Source organism: Triturus cristatus, chromosome 1_2, assembly GCF_964204655.1.
Source record: "Triturus cristatus chromosome 1_2, aTriCri1.1, whole genome shotgun sequence".
In the NCBI taxonomy this organism is placed as follows: Eukaryota; Metazoa; Chordata; class Amphibia; order Caudata; family Salamandridae; genus Triturus; species Triturus cristatus.
This window is the reverse complement of record NC_140580.1, coordinates 422062742-422089342: the sequence shown is the minus strand read 5'-3', so window position 1 is coordinate 422089342 and position 26601 is coordinate 422062742.

Sequence of the window (26601 nt, the reverse complement as noted above, 5' to 3'; positions counted from 1 at the left end):
CCTCTAATACCACGGATTCTGCCTCTTATTTACTGAGCTGTTTTATTATGTTTCTGTATCAAATTAAGTCCCGGTAATTAAATTATTTACCACATGAATGGCGCCCGAATAGGGACACTTTCTCATCTCACGTGCCGGCGGTGAGTTGCAGGCCCGGTCTCCTGCCACAGCTGGACGGACAATAACGCGTACCAGCAGGATTTCCTGTATCTCCCTCCGGTCAAGCGGGTGCGACTGAGGCTGCGATCAACACCCAGACGAGGCGGTGAGAAGTGCGAAGTATCCCGACCAGAGCCTAGCTGAGAGAGCAAGATCCGAGGTATACAGAGGCCCACCAGTTCCCGAAGTCCGAAGTCGAGTCCAGTTTCAGACGAGTCGAGTCCAGTCCGGTTCAAGTTCAGTTCAAGTTTCTGAGGCCTTCCGTTTCCGAAGCTACCCGGTGAGTACCATTACTGGGGAGGCATTTCTGACGTGCACATAGGTTGTGCCGGTCAAGACGGGTTTGGGTACACAAATCCGGTCTGCACTGTTTCAGCAGTGTATCTGTACTGTTTAGCAGTATATCTAGTATATCAAGTATATGAATTCAGAATAAATCAGTTAAAGTCGAGTATTATGTTTTTGTGTTTAAGTTTTCTTTAGACCGTCATCATTATTGACTGTTCAGGTAAATGTTAAATGTTAAATGTTTTAAGTACGTTCTGCATATTGTGGTATGAATGACTGTTCATTATCGTGTTTACTGTATTAAGTTTGTTCAAAATCAAGTATCAGATCAGTTCTCAATATGCCGCTCTTTTCGAAACTAAGACAGATCACTACAAGAAAAGGGGTACTCGAAGAAGCCGTTCCTATTCCTCCTAGGGACACTCCAGGGTACTTCATGTATCATAAACATGGCTTAGACGCTATATTATTTCTTGATTTATGGGTAGACTACACCAAGGAATTACCAGAAAGTCAGAGGTGGCCCGCAGCGGGGACCTGGGATGCAGAGTGCATCATGAAAGTCGAGGAAGAGTTATGGAAAAGGAAAGTCAGACAGTCACAGAAAGACGCCGTTGAGTTATGGCGTAAAGAATCTCATAGACGCACAGAAAAAGCACTCCGACAGGAAGAAAAGAATAAAGAGAGTTCAAATAAAGTTCGAGAAAATTTATTAATTGAAGAAGGTATCCGAGTGAAATCAGAACAAGTAGACAGACAAAGAAATGCCCTTATGAATGGTATGTATCCCCTTCTGGCCGAAGGATTACCTAAGGCTACTCCGGAAATACCGAAAGACTTGCCACCCCCGTTATTCCCAATAAAGGTACATCCTAAGGGGCATCCTAGAACCGCAGAAGATGTTTTTCTTTCTTCATATTTAGATGACGCAGCTCCCGAATATGCTAATTCCGCCCCACATAGACCGCATACCAGGGAAGTTCAACGCCAAGATCCAGTACCAGTATCCCTACAGCAACAGATCGTGTCACAAGTTCCGGCAAGCACATCTGTTTCTGCATCTGTTCCTACGGCTACTTCTATAGCTGTGTCCACACCTATAGTTGCTGTATCACGTTCAACGAACCCTTTCACACCCGATACCCCAGACGGGGCTACCGGAGGTGCTACCAATATTTTTTCTACGCCACCCAGAATAAATAAACTTACTTTTCAAGAGTCAGCACATTTACGTACACCCAAACTCATAAATGCCCGTACGCTTAAGGAACTTCTTGTAGATTGTAGATATGACCCTGTGCCCGGCAAAGAGGACGAAATGACCCTGGCATCATTGCGTATCAGACGAGCCGCAGTGTATCTAGGGAAGTTACCAGGAATGACTGCACATCTAGACAAAATATATCATTTTGTCCAAACAGGGCGAGATTCAGAATGTATTAACAGAGCTATGGAATACCAGAAAGTGGAGAGACAGGGGGAACTGTTACGTTTCCTCATAAATTGTGTGATCAGAAATCAAGACCGACCGGGGGTAGACCCGGAAGCAATGCAAATTCTTACCAGATGGAGCCAGAATATATCAGAAGGTAGACATGATAAGCAAAATTGTATAATAGCCATGTGCCGAAAGATCCGTAAAGAAATAGAACGCCTACACGAAGAAAGATTAGCGGTAGACCAGTTCGAACAAAGCGAGGAGGAAGGGTCAGGACTGCCCGCAGGACAGTCAGACACCATAGCCTATGTAGGTAGAGGAAGATCTTGTAATAGTAATAGATGTCTTATTGACCCGATACGTCCGATATGTCCAAATAATAACAGGAATTTCCAAATACCTATAATTAATATAAGGTCTAACGAGCATTCGTTCCAAGCCGCCGACAAACTACTCCGAGAACGAAGGGGTTATCATTTTCTCGAGTCTATGGATGAACAAGATTTAGCTAGGTCAGCTGTCCATTGGGTGGACAGTCCCGGAAAATATAGTGATGATACAGTAGCACGCACATTTTTGAATCTCACCCCAGATGAACAGCGGTTAGCTGGGATTTATATGATTCAACAACTCCTTATACTATATCAGAGTCAGCATTCGGACCCTGGTCCCTTACCTGACATATTGACTGAATTGCTCATGAATCGATGGAGAGGTTCAGGTACTAAATTAATTAAAGAAATTCTAGAATCAAGAAAGCAGTATATTCTTTTTGTATGTTCAGAACGTGTCTCATTGCCCATCAAGGAAAGAACTACGTATTACATGGATAGACAGAACCCCTTACGAGAAGTGCACCCAATAAAAGGCGAGGACAATGAGTTTAAACGCGTATTTGTATATACGCCCATATCGAAAATAGAATTGTTAGAAATGAAGAAAGTGGTACCCAGTCATGACAAAGATCCAGCGGGTTTTCACCGAGAAATTAAAGACATGTTACTCATGGGAGAGTATACCTATCCCGACATTATGACAATATTAAAGGTATTGATGCCTGCCGGCATTTATGAGAAACTCAGGGAAAAAGAGTGGGAGGTAGGAGACCAAAAGATAGAATGGTCAGTATTAGAAGCAGAAGAAAAGGCCCGAACTGCAGGAGCAGGACTTGGGGATAAAACTAAAGCACTACCAGGTTTATTAGTACAGGTACTGCCACGTTTATTAACTACGAAAAAGGAAGATTGGGGTACAATTTCAGCCTGTAAGCAGAAGCAAGATGAAGACACTAGTGATTACTATGCCCGATTTGAAAAATGTTTTGGTATAAATAGTGGCATAAAAGCAAGTAGCGAATCATACCCGCATCTGTTTGTAACAAAATTAGTAGAAAATGCCCTGCCCCAAGTAAAGAATAGAGTATTAAAATTCGAGAGTACCTGGCAAGGTAACACTCCATCACAAATGTTACAAATGTTACAGTACCATCACAATAGAATTAGAGAGGAACAAGAACATGAACACAGACGCATGAAAGACACGAAAATGAAAATGCTAGTTTCTCAGACAGTTCCAGCTGAGGGACATAAAAAGGGTACGGCACATTCCAGTGATTCAGCAGGACCTGTAAAAGGGACATGCAATTATTGTAAAAAGCCAGGTCATTACGTACACGATTGTCCAGTTTTGAGACATAATATCGCCATAGGTAATACAAAAGAAAGACCACGGCCACCTAGACAGGATCAGAATGAACAAGGAGCCCCGCAGCATGCACAGTCCATGCCAGCTCCACCACAGTCTGTACAGTTCGTGCCAGCTGCACCAGCGCTGCCTGTTGCTGCCACACAAACCACGACACGACAACTGTACCAGACCGCACAATACGACTATCCTGATTACCAACGATACGCATGAACCAGCCTAGAGAGGGAAGTTGACTTACCCCTTATCGAGATCCCTGTAGATCAAGAAGGACCTTATGTACATAGTGAATTATTGGGCCAAGACAGAAAATTTTTACTCGATACAGGGGCAAGTCGAACAACCATAAAACGTAGTGAAGTTCCAGGGGCACCCCTCTCAGGCTCACAGAATATTTCCCTTGGTTTTTCGGGAAAACCTATTGTTAATGAAGTGTCACAGCCTCTTCCACTTACGATAGGACCTTTGACCCGAACTACAGATTTATTGCTTACTAAATCATGTCCAGAAAATCTGTTAGGAATAAAAACACTGAAAGCTCTAGGAGCCATAATATGTTGTTCTCCGGAAGGAGTAAGATTGTTTTTACGTGATTTTAAAGGTCACTATGTATCTAGAGACATGGATCCCCGACTGCAGACTTTACCCACACATCTATGGGCACAAGGCCCTACTGATGTTGGTTGCATGAATATTACACCATATCGAGTCACATTAAAGGCAGGAGTGGTACTACCACGAATGCGACAATACAAGTTACCACCAGATGCTGTAGTGGCTTTGCTGCAAATCGTTGACGAGCTCATTGCCCAAGGAGTAGTTGTGGAAACAGACTCCAATATATGTAATTCACCAATAATTCCGATTCTTAAACGAACAGATCCAACGGCCCCGCCAGTATATCGATTGGTTATTGATCTGCGCGAATTAAACAAATGCATTGTGCCACAATTTCCTGTGGTCCCAGATATCTCGTCATTACTGACAGCTATTGATTCCGAAGCAACATTCTTTACTGTAATTGATCTCAAGAATGCCTTTTTCAGCGTCCCAATAGATCCGGAAAGCCAATATTTGTTCGGATTTAGTTTAAATGGGCGTAGCTTTAAATTCTCACGCGCACCTCAAGGATTTACAGAAAGCCCCAGCATCTATAGCCAAGCACTGAAACGAGAACTCGACAGTATCCACATGCCAGTTAACACTGCTCTGCTTCAATATGTCGATGATCTGCTGATCACCGCGAGAAGCGAACCCGAATGTGAGAAAGCATCACTGACAGTTTTACAATTTCTAGCCGAAAAGGGGCACAAGGTGTCCCCTTCTAAGCTGCAATTCTGTGTCCCGCGAGTTGTTTATCTTGGACACTCGCTGTCCAAGGAGGGAAGGCAGCTTACACCCGACCGCATTCAGTTAATAGCTAACATGCCAATACCCAAGACACAAAAGGAGGTACGGGCTTTCATAGGCCTCACTTCATATTGTAGGCAGTGGATCCCGCAGTATGCATTTTTAGCAAAACTACTCATTCAGTTGACAACACAGGAGGCAGCCACATCGACTGTTCTCCCTTGGACTCAGGAACATACACAAGCTTTTGAAAGCCTAAAGAAAGCTTTATGCCAAGCACCTGTTTTAGCAACGCCATGTTACAGAAAACAGTTTACACTCTTTGTTACAGAACGCGAAGGTACTGCCTTGTCAGTACTCACACAGGAACAAGCAGGAGCACACAAACCATGTGCTTATTTTTCTAGTACATTAGATCCCGTAGCTCAGGCTTTGCCTGCGTGCCTGAAATCAGTGGCAGCGACAGCTTTAGCAATCAGACAAAGCGATGCCATAGTGTTAGGACATCCATTGACAGTTCAAGTACCACATGCAGTAGAGGTTCTTGTAAATAGAACGCAAACACAACACTTGACTATAGCGCGACTTACTGGGTACGAACTAACATTGTTTCAGCCACATATAGAAATCAGACGTTGTAACACATTGAATCCTGCCACACTTTTACCTGTAATCGGAACAGACCCACTAGCCCATGACTGTATTGAAGTTATTACTATAACGACGAAACCCAGACAAGACTTAACCGATGTTCCATTATTAGACCCAGACCTGACATTGTATGTAGATGGTTCATGTATGAGAACAAGTACAGGAGAGTTAGTGGCTGCCTACGCAGTCACAACAGATACTGAAGTCATTGAAACAAATCGTATAAATACTTTGTCAGCTCAAGCCGCAGAGCTCATCGCTCTGACACAAGCCTGTATTCAAGCCACAAATAAAAAAGTTAACATATACACTGATTCACGTTATGCATTCGGAGTTGTACATGACTTCGGCGTGCTGTGGCGAGAGAGAGGTTATTTAACTTCCCACGGTGCCCACATTCAGCACGGACCCCTCATTCATGCCTTATTAGATGCAATACATCTACCCACTGCAATATCAATTATGAAATGTAAGGCTCATACGAAGGTTACTGATATCATTTCTCAAGGCAATGATCTAGCCGACAGAACAGCTAAACAGACTGCTCAAACTCAAACCTCCGACATGACAAAGACAATAGTCCCGATGCCGACACATTGTATGACAGTTAAAGATCCTACTCTTGACGTAATTGACATACAGACACATGCTACACCAGACGAAATAAAGAAATGGACTGAATTAGGAGGGATCCAAACGGACCAAGGATGGATGATGAAGGAAAAGTCTGTGTGGTTCCTTCCTGATTCAATGGTCCAAGTTACAATTAACACTATACATAGTCCAGCACATCTAGGAGAAAAAGCTATGCTAGATAGCATTCAACACATTTGGTTCAATAAACATTTACGAGCAGCAGCCAAACAAAAGGTCCGTACCTGTATGATCTGTTGCCAGTTCAACCCAGGAAAAAGCGTTCCCGTAGAACAAGGTGGATTTCATTCTCCTAATCACCCTTTTGAAGTACTCCAGATGGATTACATCCAGATGGAACGATGTCGAGGATTCAAATATGTTCTCGTAGTTGTCTGCGCTCTGTCCCGTTGGACAGAGGCATACCCGGTTTCAGATTACACTGCTCCGACTACTGCCAAACAGTTGGTTCGAGAATTCTTCCCACGATACGGTTTACCACGTGTTGTTCACTCAGATAACGGCCAGCCGTTCTCATCCGAATTAATGAAACATGTTTCACTTCTGTTAGGATATCAGTGGAAATTCCACTGTGTCCGACACCCCGAGGCAGCAGGTCTCGTAGAAAGACATAATCAGATCCTGAAAATTAGATTGTCCAAAATATGCAGAGAGAAAGGTGTCGACTGGGTAGTAGCATTACCAGTTGCACTCTTTTACATGAGAATGGTAGCACATTCTCGAACAGGGCTATCCCCGTATGAAGTGATCTTCGGCAGACCACCAAATATGTGGGGGACGCCTATACCACGCAAAATAACTGATATTGACTGTAATATGCTGACAGATTACTTGGCTTCCTTGATGTCTGCACTACAATCTTGTCGTTCACAGGTAGCTGCAGCCTTTCCCGACAACACTGAGGTGAAACCCCTTGACGTAGTTCCGGGGAACCTCGTTCTTGTGAGGAATTTCGACCGAAAGACTCAGCTGGAGCCCAGGTGGAAGTCACCCAAGTTGGTCCTGCTGACCACAAGAACAGCCGTGAAGATCGAAGGCAGAAAAGGATGGATTCATTCAAGTCATATCAAGAAATTTCATGGACTTCCTTCAGATGTAAATAGCCCACCTCGTGTGTCTTCACCCATTGACTCAAAACTACTTTTGGCTGAGGCCAACAGCCAGGAACTCTATAAACTAAAACTCAGGCCTAGACCATCGGACGATTCGATTGTTTAAGTCCTCTCCAAGGTGAAGCGGTTGAATCTGTCTCCGACATGTATCCCTTAGACCTGAATCATGGAGAATCGCGAAAAATGTTGAAACGACAGGCGTATTGTAAATCACTGCGTAGTCATTGCATAGTGACATTATCAATCTTGTTTTTTTTAAGTCTTTTAATAATTACTGCAAGTATATTGTTGCACATATATTACCCTATTGCTAGAAATGTTTACAATGTTACTGCTGAACATTCTTTTAGTGACCTACCCCCACATGAATTGTCCTATAGACTTGCGCTGCGCAATAACACTTTCATTAGTATGTTACATCATTCCCATCAGACTAGTAATGCTACTAATTGTTGGGTGTGTGGCCGACTCCCTCCCTATCAGAATTATGAAGGAGTCCTGCCTTTCTTTCCACATCCGTTTACACATAATGGCTCCTGTGGAGCATGGTTTAGTTTAATCAATTCCATAGACTCAGACACAGCCGTTTACCAAGACCATTGGGTATGGGGAAATCTGAACCTCGTTTTATTTAAAGTTTGTTACCCTGACAAGGAGGGTCGCCCCAAAGGAACAGGAACTGATCTAGAAAATGAAGTATATGGATTAGGTAATTTTACACCTAATCTCATAATTCTAAATGTCGAATCCGAAGTTGAACTAGTCTTACCCACTATGTCAGTATTCCCAGCGAAGGGTGAATTGTGTGTAAGAAAAGTTGGTACCATACATATGGGCCATAGTAAATGCTCTACTATAGTAGAATTCAGTGATCAAGGCAAATCTTCATTTAGAGCTCATCGCCACTCCTACTTTATATGTGGTCAGACTGCATATATGCGTCTACCTCTAGATTGGGATGGTACCTGCTACATTGCATTTCTTTTGCCACCTGTTTTACTAGCTCCTCCTGATTATTACAGAAATATTCATTTAGTACACAACAGAAAGCGGAGAGATCTCCCAATTGTCGATTATACTGAGACGGCATGGGACAAGTATGTAGATTTTAATAAAGGCATCTTTCCCTATATAGGTACTGTTACTAATAGTAAGCTGATACGTAGATTAACTAGAACCCTTGAAGCAGTAGTGAATGAAACTATTTCCGCCCTAGGCAATTTAACAGAAGAGCAGTCTGCTATGCGGATTGTTGTGCTTCAAAATCGTCTTGTCCTTGACGTCATCCTGGCTGATAGGGGCGGAGCTTGTAGGGTCATCGGATCAAGCTGCTGCGTATTCATACCAGAAAATTCGCCATCTGTATATAAAGCCATAACTCGCCTTCATAAGATTGTAAGCCAGATACACCAGAACCCAGGCACTTGGACTTGGTCCAGTTGGTTTTGGAGTGTGATATCAGCCTGGGGATGGAGAGTTCTATCCTTCCTAGGTATTGGCCTTCTCATATTATTAAGTTGCTGTCTATGTCTACAATGTGGACCAGCGATCTGTGGTCTGTGTGCCACATCGTGTATTCCACCACCAAGATTTCATTCGTCACGGAAGAAGAAAGAAGAACAAATGATGTTATATGAACAGATCAATGGATTGATGAAGATTGATATCTCTTAACGGGCAAGTAGGGGACAAGGAGGGAATGTGGAAATATGGATTTTTCTGATCAGTTATGTCCCCTATCTTGGACCCCAACGGTTTCATGTATGAATCACAAGTACATGTATGTTCCCTCCAGTTCCAGTTATGAAGACGCAAACACATGTGTGTCCACCGTCAACATGTCCTCTGTCGGATCCGCCATAAATAGGCCGGATATTCCATTCCTAAGTACGAAAGGCCACTGGCTTTATATGGTTCACTTATGCCATTTTACAGTCCAGGCAAGTAGGCCCTGATTCTGTCATCAAACTCTTCTTGCTTTCTGCCTCTGAAAACTCCAGTCCGAGCCTGCATCTGTGACCATGAACTTTGTCTCATTCTCTGCGCGGCTCACGAAGCCTGACATCAGCCTATTTTCCTGCCAAGAACTGTATTTCACCTTCGAGTTATCTGCTTCGTTCCTCAGCCGATGCATTCCTGTCTAGTAGTTTAAGTAAACATTCTTCCAGCTACCGAGCAAAGGCTCGGCTTCTCTGTCTTCATGCAAGTAATTCATAGCCCTGTTACCATGGAAGGTTTCTGCCCCTTGCATCTCATATAGACACTTAGACGCTTGTACACGCACGCACAGGCAGTATAGAATAGATTCTATCCGAGAGTCCTTCTTTTGTGGATAACATAGTTCTTTAAACATAGGATGTTAGATATGATTTGGGATTAGGTTGACTTGACCCCCCAGACTTTTTGTCTCCACATGAAGAGCTAAATGTCAAGTCCCCTTCACCCCCTAGTTGCACGTCAATGACACGTCATACTGCTGCGCGCGCATCTATGCCAAGTATTATCTTATAGATCCACCTATATATGACATCATAACCAATTATGTTCCTTTTACTCCTTATTACACCCATTTTCGGTTACGCATGTGAATCGTCATTTCCCTTATCAATTGTTACGCCTACTGCATTCGCTTCATTGAAATGTATGTTCTATAAAAGTCATTTCTTGTCAATAAAGTATGTACTTCACTTCCTGAACCTTCGTGGTGACGGAACTTGGAGCAACCGATTATAATCGATCATTGGAATAAAGCCCATTCCGAACCTCTAATACCACGGATTCTGCCTCTTATTTACTGAGCTGTTTTATTATGTTTCTGTATCAAATTAAGTCCCGGTAATTAAATTATTTACCACAGTCAGCCCGTTGGCTTAAGGAAGCCGTTTAAATTGAGGAAAAGTAGGTCGCACACCGCTCGTCACACCAGCAAGTTGCCCCAAAGGACTGTGGGAAATGTAGTGGCGACGGCGGGTACGCCTATGCCACAAAAAGTAAATAGAACAGTATGTGTATGCGTTAGCCATCCCTGGACACGTGTTTCGAGGTAGTTGCCTCTCGTCAGCAGGGAGCAGGTCAGTGTAAAGGGGTGCCGCGTGGACTGCCAAATGTAATTAAAAGCAGGTCAAGTACCTCTCCTGGCGCGCTGGTGCAGACTCAAGGCTCGTCAGCCCGTTGGCTTAAGGAAGCCGTTTAAATTGAGGAAAAGTAGGTCGCACACTGCTCGTCACACCAGCAAGTTGCCCCAAAGGACTGTGGGAAATGTAGTGACGACGGCGGGTACGCCTATGCCACAAAAAGTAAATAGAACAGTATGTGTATGCGTTAGCCATCCCTGGACACGTGTTTCGAGGTAGTTGCCTCTCGTCAGCAGGGAGCAGGTCAGTGTAAAGGGGTGCCGCGTGGACTGACAAATGTAATTAAAAGCAGGTCAAGTACCTCTCCTGGCGCGCAGGTGCAGACTCAAGGCTTGTCAGCCCGTTGACTTAAGGAAGCCGTTTAAATTGAGGAAAAGTAGGTCGCACACCGCTCGTCACACCAGCAAGTTGCCCCAAAGGACTGTGGGAAATGTAGTGGCGACGGCGGGTACGCCTATGCCACAAAAAGTAAATAGAACAGTATGTGTATGCGTTAGCCATCCCTGGACACGTGTTTTGAGGTAGTTGCCTCTCGTCAGCAGGGAGCAGGTCAGTGTAAAGGGGTGCCGCGTGGACTGCCAAATGTAATTAAAAGCAGGTCAAGTACCTCTCCTGGCGCGCAGGTGCAGACTCAAGGCTCCAGGGATGGCTAACGCATACACATACTGTTCTATTTACATTTTGTGGCATAGGCGTACCCGCCGTCGCCACTACATTTCCCACAGTCCTTTTGGGCAACTTGCTGGTGTGACGAGCGGTGTGCGACCTACTTTTCCTCAATCTAAACGGCTTCCTTAAGCTAACGGGCTGACGAGACTTGAGTCTGCACCTGCGCGCCAGGAGAGGTACTTGACCTGCTTTTAATTACATTTGGCAGTCCACGCGGCACCCCTTTACATTGACCTGCTCCCTGCTGACGAGAAGCAACTACCTCGAAACACGTGTCCAGGGATGGCTAACGCATACACATACTGTTCTATTTACATTTTGTGGCATAGGCGTACCCGCCGTCGCCACTACATTTCCCACAGTCCTTTGGGGCAACTTGCTGGTGTGACGAGCGGTGTGCGACCTACTTTTCCTCAATATGAAGGGGCAACATGTAACTGAACCTGCTTCAGTACTGTGCAGTTTGCATTTTTTTATTATTACTGGCATACGGGCTCGAGCTGCTCGTGTTCTCTTAAGGTAAAAAAATATATGTTTTAAAACATATGGTATGGCATCATAAATAAGTAAGAAATCTGTGGTCTTATACTTATTCGGCCCTCAAGCGCTCTTTTATGTTGTCCCTCACCAGTGCATTCAGCTTGGTTAAAATCAGGTGCGCAACTAGACTTGACTTTCGGGGGAGCTAACTCTTCCAGTCAATGGGGAAGGACAAGCATTTCAAGCAATGTAGGTGGAGCTATGTTTATAGCCAATATGAGGGAAAGAAATGCCAAAGTGCAGTTTAAACGTATTGGACAAACACAGTTCTATTATGATTGACAGACTAGAGTCCTTATTTACCCTTGATTCCTCACTTGGGCTTGGAGCAGCATCAAGTATATTCTGTGTGGTTAACTTTACTAAGAAAAGTTGGGGTATTGCATATTTAAAGTACTCCACGTGAAAATTAATGAGACTTATAACTGTGTGCATAGAAATGTCACTAATCAAGGTCTTTGTAACATTTACGTATTAATATTTTAGGAAAAGTTAACATTTAGACGTGTCTCATTGGGAAGCTAATAAAATATAATGTGTATGTGTAGACTAATGTTTAAACATTTATACACGTACAAGAAATTATATTCATGTTGATGTATTTGAAACAACATTTTCGTAATTCTATGCAATTTATTCATGAATTAAGAAGTTACATTTGCTATATGTGTATAAATGTGCACGCATTTGTAACCCTGTGCACTATTAAATTGACATACGTTTGGGCCTCGAGAACTGTTTCAGTACACGCTAATGTTTCGAGTCTAACATGTAATTCGTATTTAACCTTCAACGTAGAATGTATTTGCTTGTATTTTATTTCCTCTGCAGGTGAGTACAAAGCCTTATTAGCTAGAAAAGAAGGTTTTTGTTTTAGTTAGATAGCAAGGTACGAGAAGATGGATCTTGCCAAGGAAAATCACGGTTCTGAGCAAGTAGGTGAAATCTCTTGGAGGAGGAGAAGAATGGCCAAGGACAAATGAAGTAGCAACTTATCGATGTGGGAAAGGTGGTGCCAGCAACCAATTTGTGCTGAAATCATGGAAACTTATTAGAGGAGCACATGACTCACCTTCAGTGCAACTAATGTATTATGCTGTAACTTAGTGAGGGACAGAGAGACATCCTAGGATTTCATGAGGTACAGACCTATGCTTCTGCTTTGAGTGGCTTTATGCTACTTGAACCTTGGTTGGAGTTTCTTCTACTGAAGACTGACAGCTGACACCTTTCTATTTTCATGCGTATTCAACACTTTTAGTTTAGGGTTGTCGATTTTAAGTCAGTGTAAGGAGAGATAGTGTGCTCGTGCTTTCCTTTGAGAATCATTTGATGCAATTTAATGCTAATTAATTGTAATTATAGAACTAGTTGGCTGATTTTTGTTATACAGAGTAAATCTCATTATTTGGGCTCATTTTGCTGGTTTTGTATTTCTATACGACAATACTGAGGTTGCTTTATGTCAATCTGTTTCGAAATGTATAATAAAAACTTACTAATCTCAGATTTAGTTGTAGAGTGGATTACTGTGTTATCCAATTGGTTACAACGTATTGAAATTTAATTGTGATTGTTCCCTCATACCCTTCAAGCTGCTAAAAAGAGCATCTGGTTGAGTGGGGATGTTTAAGTGGGCCCCTGCTCTCTCAGCCTCAGGTGTTTGGTGGCGGCCGTACTTGCTGACCAGGGCCAGCTGGCGGGGACCCAGAAATGAGGATTATTGCTGAAGAGGATAACCCTTGTTTTGTCTGAGTTTAATTAAAGACTATGTTTGCCCATCCATATTCCTATGGGTCTCATGCAGTTGTGGAAATTAGAACTTATATTGTCTGAATTATTGGATGCTGACACCAGGATTTGTGTGTCATCTCCATAGGAGCTGCGTGAGAGCCCGACGGATCTTATGAGAGAAGCTAGTTCTGAGACATACAAGTTAAATAGTAGAGGACTAAGAGACTGAGGACCCTTGCGGGACCCCACAAGAAAGGGCAAAAAGGTTGAAGGTGTAGTTATCCAGCATCACTACATGTTCTCTATTCATTCAAAAGGATTCTAGAAGGGTTAGATATTTACTTTTCATACCCAAGGATTCCAGTCGGTGGATCAAGATGGTATGGTCCACCATGTCATAAGCCACAGACAGATCTAATAGGACGAGGGCAGCAGTGCCTCTCTCATCCAGAGCAGCTCTTAACTCATCAATTACTTTAATCAGTGCGTTCTCTGAACTGTGTCCAGGTCTAAATACAAACTGAGAGAGGTCTAGTAGTTGGTTTGACTGGACAAATTGGGTAAATTGAGCATTCATAAATTTCTCAATGACCTTTGCTGGATAAGATAGTCTGGATATCGAACAATAGTTAAGTGGAGAGTCTGGGTTGAGGTTAGGTTTCTTCAGAAGCGGAAGAATTGAGGCCTTTTTCCAGATTGAGGAGAATGTGCCGGAGGCAAAAATAGAGTTAAAAATATTAGTCAGATTTGGGGCAATGAGATCTGAAATATGTATGAGCACCGAGAGTGGATAGGGTTCATATGGGGAGCCTGATTTTATTTTCAATATAATCTCCCTTACTTGCTTCGAGTGGTGGGGGCAAACTTGGCAAGGGAAGGCTGATCCGGGGAGTTATGGACAATTGTTTCATGGGAGGAGCTAGGGGTATGGAAGGACTTATTGCTGGCATCTATCATGGTGGAGATAGCAAACTGGTTATAGATTTACCCTACTTTTTCCTGGAAGTGAAGAGCTATAGCATCACTAGGTGACTGATTGTTGTAGTGCCTTTATTTTCTGGTGTCTTTGAAAGTTTATTGATCACTTGAAAAAGAGTTCCTTAGGGGAATTCTTTGATGACTCAATTTGATGTGTGAAAAATGATTTTTTTTCTTTAATAATGAGGCTTTAATAAGTTGAGAGAGATTTTATAGAGATTTTAAAGCCAGTTCCTTGTAGTGAAAATTATTCCATGCATGATAGGTCAAGGGGCTGCAAACCTCTATACAATCTTGAGTTAATGAAGGAGAGGTAATGATGAATACAGGCCCCAGCTAGGCCCGCAGGACACAAGGGTTCGCTAACCTGTAATGGAATCTATAAGGAAGTTGGCACGGAAACTGCAAAGTACAAAGACAGCATTTATTAACCCTTAAGGGTGGTCCTACAATCCACACAACACTCTTCAGTATTGCATAGAGTAGCACAAAGAACCTTCGTACATGGTCCCCTTTTATACACAGTAGAGGGGCTCATAAGTGGGTGGATACAACATGAACACGAAGAACATTACCATTTATGGTCATTTTCGATACTGAATCAATATGTGGGCGGAGCTAACGCACTTCTTGAGCCCGCGAAAACATGGTCAAGCAAGGCTAACTGATAACAGATGTGGTCAAGTCTGGGCATGTGCCAGATAGACAAAGGAGCTATTTATAGACTGTTACTAGGCAGATTACAAGAGCAACTAACACAGAGGTTGGACTCTTCTCGTGGGGAACACGTGGAAGCATGACAATACAAAATGGAGTCCAATCTTCGGCCAACATAACAGAGAAAACACGATCTATAATAGAGGAATTAATGTCTTTAGTAAATGCTTAATCACATCGCTGTTTCAATTTACAACAGACGACCCTTTCAGCATTTACTGAAGACATCCGGTTTGTTAGGATAATCATCATATATGTCAATTGTCATCATTTCTTCAACTTCTTTAGCTAAACGTTTTTGGTGGGCAACATCAGCAATAGCTTTCTTATCAGGGATACAGAATGATACACATAATGAGCAGAGCAAGGGACCACACTGAACGCAGATACAGCACGAAAACAGAACCGCCACAATAATGCAGAGACCAGTTAGAACCTTCCATCCCCAGGCGGTAATTAACGCCCAAAACCATCCAGAAAAGGACCAAGTGCCGTTTTCTGTATGGATCTCAGCTGCAATTTTATGCAGTTTATTGATGGCATTATAAACTGATGGCGTATGATCAGGGATAAACACACAACAGCTACTTCCAATAATTTTACATGCTCCTCCTCTGTCAGCTAGCATAACGTCTAATACCATACGATTCTGCAATGCAACAATTCTAGTAATCTGCAATTCTTCCGTAAGATTCCCAAGAGCAGCAGCAGTCTGATTTGTCACAGCTTCTACCACTCTTGTTAATCTTCGGATCTTCCTACTGTTCAGGGCGGCTCCAACAAAGAAAAACAGGCCTAAGTTAAAATCAATATACTGTTGCAGACTGGTGTCAGTCTGATCTACATCGTCAATTGATAAAGTACGTTTATACCTATTTACGGTCACATTATTTAACAATTTCAAATCCTTATGATAAGATGCGGGAGCTAGGAATACAGGAGGTAATAGAAATGATACATAGCATACCCCAGACCACCCAGCCGGCAGACGGTAATAACCTTTATTTCCACACACAAAGTACGTATTATGGGAGGCTAAGAAGGTACTATTGTTCAACCCATCAATATTCAAAACAGTAATGCAATCACTGACACCAACAGGGATAAAACCCACACTCTGGACACACAGGTCCGCTTGAGCTTGGGCTACTTGGATCACAAATTTGTCTTTTCCCACAGTGTCTCTTGTGTTCGTGAAGATGTAGGGAATGGATTCATTGTCTGGTCGGTACTCTTCCCACTCCCAAATTGTCCCATTCGCTTGTGGATACCCATTTTTGTCTTGATGGCATTCTTTATTGAGTCTGAAGAGCAATCGTCCCACTGTCGGTTTCCGAGTGGCAAAAAGCAAAGTATACCAGGCTCTACAAGAGCCATTATGAGAGAAAGGAAGTGGTATAAATGGCGTTCCTCCTTTCTTCTGATGAGCTGGCATCATCCCACATATCCAACAGTTCGTAGCATTCGTAGCAACGTGGGTATGATGCAGCATCTGGATGAAAGTGTTATTCAAGTAAGATTGTCGATGCTTCAACTCTTGATACGGTAATGTATAAAAGTAGTGCTCAGCAGGCGCCGAAGTTGTCAACACAAGAATCTTCCGAGCGGGAGTTACATCCTCCACGAACCATGTGGTTATCCCAACAATGGCTACTGTCAACATGAACCCTAATGCACAAAGAATTTTCTTTTTCTCCATATCAAAGCAAAAGTAAGACCCAATATCTTCCTGAAACTAAAAGTCTGTCAGAACTCTTCCCCTTGGGCAGCGGTTGATTTCTTCACCAGCGGGCCAAGACGGGTGTCGCTACACTAATGCAGGGCTGATCCCCCCCCCTTGCCTCATCGGCTCTCCGTTTCACTAACCCAAGGGCCGTTCTGACAGTATGTCCCGGTACCGGAAAACTCACTTCCTTGGTCGAAGATGATATCGCCTTCCTCCAGAAGTCGCGTGGTCCGGAAAGAGCTCCTCAGTGGCGTTTGGCTCCGCAGCACGGCCTGTCCCTGCAGCCAAAATGTCTCGTTGATCGGTCAGCACGGCAGGTTCCACCAATCCGGGCGGCACCTTCCTACAGTGCAGAGAGTGGATCCAATTCTTTCGGTTGGAGACTCGCACAGCCGTCCTCGTGGCGAGGAGGACCTGCTCAGGGCCCACCCATCTCGGTTCCAAACTGTTCGTTCTGTCGAAGACTTTCACCATGACATGGTCACCAGGCCGGAGACCATGTCCTTCGCCGGTAGACCGATCAGGGAGCGCCTCTCGGACCTGTTGATGGATAGAAACCAAGTTATCCGTTAACTGTGCCAGATAATCACTCATCATTACACAAGGTACATCATACACAGCCTTAGGTCTTGGTGGACCCCAAATATTCATTGGGCGTCCAAAGATGATCTCATATGGCGTAAGGCCAGTTCGAGAGTGCGGTACTGATCTAATTGACAATAACGCCAGTGGCAGAGCGTCTGGCCAAGTCAAAGACGTCGAAGCTTGAATTTTGGCGATCTTAAGCTTCAGTGTACCATTATACTTCTCAACTAGGCCTGCAGACTGAGGGTGAAACACGGCATGGAACTTCTGAGTGATGCCTAGACCCTTCAAGACATACTTTATAACATCCGCTACAAAGTGAGGGCCATTATCACTCCACAGAAGTCTACAAACGCCATATCGGGGGAAAAACTCCTTCAGCAGCAGCTTCGCAGTAGTCATTGCAGTATTGTCTTTCGTAGGGTACGCTTCAACCCATTTGCTGAAAGCGCAGACCACTACTAGAACATTCTTCAGATTATTACAGCGCTCCAGCTGGATGTAATCCATCTGCAGAACCTCAAAGGGTGCAGTGGGTATCACAAATCCTCCTGCTGGAGTTCGAGTACCTTTTCCTGGGTTATACCTCAGGCAGATCATACAGGTCTGCACCACCCTCTTTGCTGTGCTAGCAATCTCTGGATGCTCCCAGACTTGGGTAAGCAATTTCACAATTGCGGAAGCTCCAACATGTGCTAGCCCATGTGCCATCTGAACCATAGGTTGTACAAAGGCCGTGGGTAATTTCCATCTATCCATCTGCTTATTTCTCCAGCAACCCTCGTCATCCAGTTCTCCCTCGCTAGCCCATTGTTCCCGCTCTTTGTCAGAAGCGGTCCTTTGCATTTCTCGCACTTCCTCCTTCGCATCATGCCATCTCTCCACCTGTGACTTCACTACATACATGGCAGTAGTACCGGGCTGCATCGCAGTCTCCCGTGCTACTCGATCCGCTAACGCATTCCCTTCTCCAACTTTATCAACCACTTTCCTATGGGCGCTACACTTAACGATGGCAATTTTCTTTGGGTATGTCAATGCAGTTAAAAGATTATGAACTAACTCTCCATGCATTATCTGTACTCCATGTGACGTTAAAAACCCTCTCTCCTTCCAGAGTAGGCCGAAGTCATGCGCTACTCCGAAGGCATAGCGGCTATCTGTATAAACATTCACACATAATCCTGTACTGAGCTCACATGCTCGTGTTAATGCTATCAGTTCCGCTGCTTGAGCTGATTTCTGTGGTATGCGTGCTGTCTCCACTATCGTTTGTAATGTGGTAATTGCGTATGCTGCTGAAGTCGTACCATCTGGTAGCTTCAGACAGGATCCATCCACCCACAGTTCTCCATCTACATCTGAAAAGGGCGTATCCTGGAGATCAATACGACCCTTTGTTTGTTCCTCAGTCACGAGAATACAATCATGCGCTTTCCGCGCCTCAGGCTGGGTTTCGGGGTATGGCAACAATGTTGCCGGGTTTAACGTTACGCACCTTTTCAACGTAATATGAGGAGCCAAAAGCGTCAACTCATATCCCGTTAAACGGGCACTGGTCAAATGCTGCGTCTTTGTTTGATTAAGCAGGGCATCGACAGCATGGGGGACTAATACCAAAAGCTTATGAGATAACACAATTCCCTCGCTTTGGCGTATTGACACAGCTGTCGCCGCAACCGAGCGAAAACACCCTGGTAATGCTCGGGCGACACGATCAAGTACAGCCGAAAAATATGCACATGGGCGCTGCTTATCGCCGTGCATCTGCACTAAAACTGACAATGCACATCCATCTTTCTCATGCACATACAACGAAAAGGGTTTTGCATAATCAGGGGTTCCTAACACTGGTGCTGAACAAAGGGCCTGTCGTAGTTGCTGAAAAGCAGTATCACACTCATCTGACCAAGGGATTGGGATAGGCGTGTCCTTTGTCAAAAGGGCTAACAATGGCTTAGCTATGTGCGAAAACCCCATTATCCACTGTCTACAAAAAGAAACAAGGCCCAAAAATGCACGCACATCCTTCTGTGTGGATGGTCTCGGTGTATCCAAAATTACTTGGATACGATCCGGTGTGAGTGCACGTCCCTCCTTAGACAAAAGGTGACCCAGATAAGTCACCTTTGGTCTACAGAATTGCAATTTCTTCCTAGATACTTTATGATTTTGGGACGCTAGAAAGGAAAGTAAGGATAACGTACTTTTTTCACACAACTCCAGGGTGTCAGCCGCCAGCAAGATGTCATCAACATATTGAATGAGGGCGACCCCCTCGAGCAGAACAAAGGAATCCAATTGTCTTTTCAAAGTCTGACTGTAAATGCTAGGGCTTTCTGTATAGCCCTGGGGAATCCTACAGAAACGATAAGATCTATTATTCAATGTAAACCCAAAAAGATATCGGCTATCAGGGTGAATGGGAATGGAAAAGAAGGCATTTTTCAAATCAATCACTGAGAACATGGTCGCCGTAGGCGGGACCAAGGTAAGCAACGTCGTGATATCGGAAACCACTGGGTATTGAGGTATCACGATCTTGTTCACTTCTCTCAAATCAATTATAAACCGATAAACTCTGGCATCCGTATCCTTTTTCAGTATGGGAAGAATCGGACTGTTACAAATGTTGTAGGGGACTTCCTCGACTACCCAAACCGTTATCAAATCCTGCACTATCTGTATGAGAGCCTCCTCACCCTCCTGGGAAATACGGTACTGTGGGAGGCGTGGTAACACCGCCCCCTCCTGGACGCTAATGTGGACCGGCGGAATCACCATTTGTCCCACATCAGTATCCGAAGTTGCCCACAAAGCATGAGGGAGGGTAGCTAACAGCGCATCCTCTGACATCGTACACATCCGTTCAGATCGGGGGTAATTGTCATTCAATATTACCCGCACACCAGCAGGGGAGCAGCGGATAGTAGCCCTAAAGTGCTTTAACATATCAAGACCCATAATATTGTCCGGTGTGTACGGGGCAAGCAGAAACGGACAGGGTGCAGAAAAAGAATCAACCTTAAACATGAGGGGCTGTGAAAGAGGGCTTCGGGAGAGTGTACCATCAAACCCTACCGATGTGACCATTAAGCCGGATGGGGGAGCCCCCGGAACCAATTGCTTAGATAGCGCACTACGTGTCGCTCCTGTATCCACTAGGAACTGATCAGTAGAGCCCAAAACCTCAGCCGATACATAAGGGCCCTTCTGATCGACCGGCACCTCAACTGATTCTAACCCCCATCCAACGCAATCCTATGCATGCTGAGAGTCATGGTACCCCAACCGGTCAATCCCTGACGCTTGACACTGGTGCTGGCGATCGAAAACATTTGATCTATCTCGGTGCTGCCCAGCAGACTCAAAACGAGCCTGTTCGTTAGAATTCCCTCGAAAGTTCGAGAAACCCCCTCTACCTCGCGGGCCACCGTGGGTATGCCCCTGGCGCGATGCATGCAACACCGGGCAGTCCCTAGCCCAATGACCCGATTGCTTACAATACGCGCATTGATTCCTATTCAAATCAGACCGGCCCGAGGGAGGACCATAAGATCCTCCCCTACCTCTACTACTACCCCGTCGAGGCGGGCCATAGACTTGCGCCAACATCACCTTTGTTTCCAAATCTTTCGATTTCTTTTCCTCCTGGCCCTTTGCTTCTTGCTCCTGACGCTCATAATACTGGGCGATAGTCAGGAGGGCCGTCGGTGTAGCGGAGGACCAAGAACTTTCACTCGCTTTTAGCCGGGCCGCAACTGCCGGCAGCAGATTAGCTACATATTTATCCGCAAAGAGGTGGCGTCCCGTATCGTCGGTAAGCGACTGCCCACTAAAATCATGAAACGTCTCCTCAAAGCGCGTAAAGAAGTCCGCAACTGACTCATCTACTTTCTGTTTACATGCAGCTAACATATTCCAGTCAATCTTTTTAGGGGGGATAATTGTCTTCAACTTAGTCACAATAGCAGCAGGGAGATCTAAAATATTCTGGGGCGGTTTCTGCGCGGGCTTCCTCTCCCTATCCTCATCCTCCAATTCAGACCATCGAGCCTTAAAAGTGGCAACATCATCTACCTTCCGCACAGATCGCCACATGTCTGGTGGTAGAATAAGCCCAAAGAACAAATCTATATCTGCTAAAGTCATGACGCAAGAATTCAAGGCCCCCTCGACTTCTTTATAGAAGGCCGCCGGATTCTTGCGGGGGTCGGGCAGCGCATTCTTCAATGCCATAACATCAGCCCTATGCCACGGAGTGTAAACCCAATTATACACAAAATATCCCTTAGCATCGGCGGAGGTAATGTCCGAGCTAGTCCCCGCTCCTTTAGGAGGAACATACAAAGGCGCCGCCTCTCGCATTGGTTTAGCATGCACTATGTCATCCTTATCTGACTGGGAGGTGGATGAGTGGCCCTCTGTTGTGCACGAATCCGACTGCTTCTCCTTCCCTGCTCGCTGGCGCGCTTTCTCTTTATAGACCAGCACCTCGTCCCGCAAGTCGAACAGCCGCCGAGCCGTATCTGGAGCCTTAGAAAAAGAGAAAACACCATTACGCAATGCTTTAGCATCCGATGATACTTCATCGGGCTCAAAAACACCAGAACGTTTCCGGAAAGCATCAATCACTTCCTCCGCGAAATGACCCAGAAAATACACTTTATCTCTCTCCTGCCACGCCTCCCAAGTATGAAATAATTCCTCTATGGATATCTTGCCGTTAAGTGCACGGAAGGAAATTTGCCGAAGCTCAGCCATTTGGTCGGCTGATAACATGGACCGCGTATCTACCTTACCCGGACCCGGGCCAGAATCTTGCGGCCTCGGAGCAGATGCGCCGACATAAGGGGGCGGAGAGCGATCTAGTAAATAAAAATCATCATCAAGATTATTAAGGACAGGATAAAGTGGCTGCCGAACAACGTATTGACCCGAAACTTGTAGCCTACGCTCCTTCTCTTGCCTGTCCGTCTGCTCTCTGTCCTCCCGTCGCTTCGCTTCCTGTGCTCGCACATGATCATTCTTCCGTTGTTCTTTATCAAACAGCGCTTTCTCACGCTTCTCTCGCTCACGCACCTCCTTCACCCACAACCGCACACACTCAAACATATCCTGACGAGCACGCCGCTTACACATACACTGTTCCACATACTCAATCTTACGTATATCAAACGATCCATACAAAGGCCATCGCAACTCAGGATCCTTTTTTGTATATTTCCTCCATACTGTGCTGTACATTATGGAAGAAAGACCATGCTTCACATACATATCCCTATTAGGAGTCCCCTCTGGGGGAGCTGGAGCAGATTCCTCGAGGTTCAACCGGTTTCCGAAACAGCAGCACCACTTACGGAGTGCGCTGAAAGCAGGCATGCTCAGAAATAATGCAAAATATGCAATATTATAGAAAAATGGCACTTAATCGTTGCGCCGTTCAAAGTTACACAGCTCTGGAGAAATCTCTCCACATTACCTGCCTATATGTGTTGCAACGCATATATATTCACAAAGACAAATTCAAAATATGACTAGTCATCACAAATCAAACTCAAATAGCCAGATCAGGCTTCAAAAACTCGGAGCAAGTACCGTACACCGGTTCTTACCAATCAAGAGTCCAGATTCCAACTGCCAAGCTCCACAATCGCCCAAACGGCTTTCACGGCAAGACCGACAGAAGAGGTCTCAGTCGAGGACCGGCGCCACCCAGACGGTCAGCTCGGAAGGGAAGGAAGAAAAACCTTGGGATGCCAGGGCTAAGACGCCGCTGGCAGTGATCACGTCCCCGGCCCAATTCCTCACCTTCGTCGCGACCAGTCCTTCGAGCATCCGAGTCGCCGATGAGCCCCACGTGACGGGCGCCAATTGATGAATACAGGCCCCAGCTAGGCCCGCAGGACACAAGGGTTCGCTCTCCTGTAATGGAATCTATAAGGAAGTTGGCACGGAAACTGCAAAGTACAAAGACAGCATTTATTAACCCTTAAGGGTGGTCCTACAATCCACACAACACTCTTCAGTATTGCATAGAGTAGCACAAAGAACCTTCGTACATGGTCCCCTTTTATACACAGTAGAGGGGCTCATAAGTGGGTGGATACAACATGAAGACGAAGAACATTACCATTTATGGTCATTTTCGATACTGAATCAATATGTGGGCGGAGCTAACGCACTTCTTGAGCCCGCGAAAACATGGTCAAGCAAGGCTAACTGATAACAGATGTGGTCAAGTCTGGGCATGTGCCAGATAGACAAAGGAGCTATTTATAGACTGTTACTAGGCAGATTACAAGAGCAACTAACACAGAGGTTGGACTCTTCTCGTGGGGAACACGTGGAAGCATGACAATACAAAATGGAGTCCAAGCTTCGGCCAACATAACAGAGAAAACACGATCTATAATAGAGGAATTAATGTCTTTAGTAAATGCTTAATCACATCGCTGTTTCAATTTACAACAGTAAGATCAAAGAGGATAGCAACGTGATTGGTCCAGGAGAGGGGGAGGAGTGTCTTTGACATTGACAAAAAAAAAGGGAATTTACTCACCATTTAGAGGGTGAAGAGCAGCTGCTCCTGTATGCGGACACTGTGTAGGGATGGGCAACGATTGGCAATAATAAGTACTTAATTTGTGCCGGTGCTTTCCGGTGCTTTAGCACCAGCACTTAATTGTCAGGGCCGGGTCTACAGACACATCTGCTGCACGTCACATATTGCCTTAATGATATTGGTATATTTACCTCACTACTACACTCGCTGAGTTTTCTTCTTGTCTCCTGAGTGAGTCCCAGTGAAGAGTGTGCGGCTGTGAGCCTCATCCTGAGCCAAGAGGAGATTCATATGCATTACTACTGTTCACATGCAAGTTGTTGGCGGCCCTTAGTTCTGTTTTGCCAGTGGGCGGGACATTGATTGGGCTGGATTTTGGTTCTGCAGGGGTAGGGGCTGTGCGGCAGCTTGCGCAGATTTTTTTAAAGATTGCCACGCCCCAGCACACCCGCACCCCATGAGTCATTGAAGTCAGCCCGCTGCTCGATGACGTTGAGGGCAGGCAACAGCAGCACCAGGCTGAGGCCTAATCAGTTATGGCAGGCAGTGCAGTGTCCCGGCCCACCACGAGTAACGAATGGTAAGTAAGTACTAAGGCAACCATAAATGGTATTTGCAAGCCCACTCTCATAAGGGCCCTTCAATGAGGAGAGGAGAGGTGTGGGAGTTATGCAAGTTGGAGTAGATAACATAAAAGACACCTGACTTGTGGAAATGTGGATTTTCCTGATCAGTTATGTCCCCTATCTTGGACCCCAACGGTTCTATATGCATGTTACAAGTACATGTATGTTCCCTCCAGTTCCAGTTTCTAAGACGCAAACATATGTGTGTCTTCCGTCGACATGTTCTCTGTCAGATCCGCCATCAATGGGCTGGATATTCGATCCCTAGGTATGAAAGGCCACCGACTTTATATGGCTAAGTTACTCCATTTTTACAGTTCAGGCAAGTAGGCCCGATTCTGTCCTCAAAGCCTTTCCCTGCTCTCTGTCTTTGACAGCTTCAGCTTGAGCTCGCATCTGTATCCATGAACTTTGTCCTACTCCCTGTGCAGCTAACGGTGCCTGCCTCGGCCAGTTTTCGCATGCCTGCCAAGAAGCTGTATTTCACCTTCGAATTATCTATTTTGCTCTTCAGCCGATGCATTCCTGTCAAGTGATTTAGGTAAACATTTCCTTTAGCTCACAAGCAAGGACTCAGCCTTTCCGTCCTCCTGCAAGTGATTCATAGCCCTGCTGCCATGGAAAGTTTTCTGTCCCTCGCATCTCATATAGACACTTAGACGCTTGTACACGCACACACAGTTAGTATAGAATAGATTCTGTCCGAGAGTCCTTCCTTGTGGATAACATAGTTCTCCAAACATAGGATGGTAGATATGATTTGGGATTAGGTTGACTTGACCCCCCAGACTTCTCGTCTCCACATGTAGAGCTAAATGTCAAGTCCCCTTCACCCCCTAGTTGCACGTCAATTACACGTCATGCTGCTGCGCGCGCATCTATGCCAAGTATTATCTTATAGATCCACCTATGTCTGATAATGCAAACCAATCATGTTTCTTTTATTCCTTGTTACGCCTAGTTTCGATTATGTCACTGTCACGTCATTTTTCTTATCAAATGTTACGCCTTTTACATTCGTTTCATTGTAATGCACTTATTATAAAAATACATGTCTGTCAATGAATTATTGTACTTCACTTCCTGAACCCTCGTGGTGACGGAACCTGAAGGCCGCGACTCGAGTCGGCCATTTTGAATGGAATAAAGCCCATTAGAAAACCTCTTATACCACGGATTCTGCCTCTTGTTATTTTGAGCTATTTTACTTTATTTTAGGATTCCGTATGAAATTCAGTCCGGTATTTTATTTACCACAGAATGGCGCCCGAACAGGGACACTTTCTCATCTCACGCGCCGGCGGTGCGTTGCAGGCCCGGTCTCCTGCCACAGCTGGACGGACCATAAACGCGTACCAGCAGGATTTCCTGTAAGCTCCCTCCGGTCAAGCGGGGGCGACTGAGGCTGCGATCAACCCAGACGAGGCGGTGAGAAGTGCGAAGTATCCCGACCAGAGCCTAGCTGAGAGAGCAAGATCCGAGGTATACAGAGGCCCACCAGGTTTTCCGAAATCCCGATGTCCAGAGGGTCCGCTGTCCGCAGTCATCGAGTCCTGTCCATTCTCTGAGGCCTTCCGTTTCAAGGAGCTACTCGGTGAGTACCATCGCCGGGGAGGCGTGTTGACGCGCACATAGGTTGTGCCGGTCAAGACGGATTTGGGTACACAAATCCGGTCTGCACTGTTTAGCAGTGTATATGTACTGTTTAGCAGTATATCAAGTATTCCGAAGTATTCAGTTATTGTCAAGAATTCAGCGTGGTGATTAGTTAGGCAGACTGTCATCATTGTCGATCATTGTTAAAATGTTTAATGTTTAATGTTTAAAGTATTCAGAAATGTCTTGCATATTGTGGTATGAATGACTGTTCATTGTTCACTGTTCATTTATTGTGTTTTTCGTATTAAGAAAATTCAAGAGTAAGTATCCGATCAGTTGTAAATATGCCGCTCTTCTCGAAGTTAAGACAGA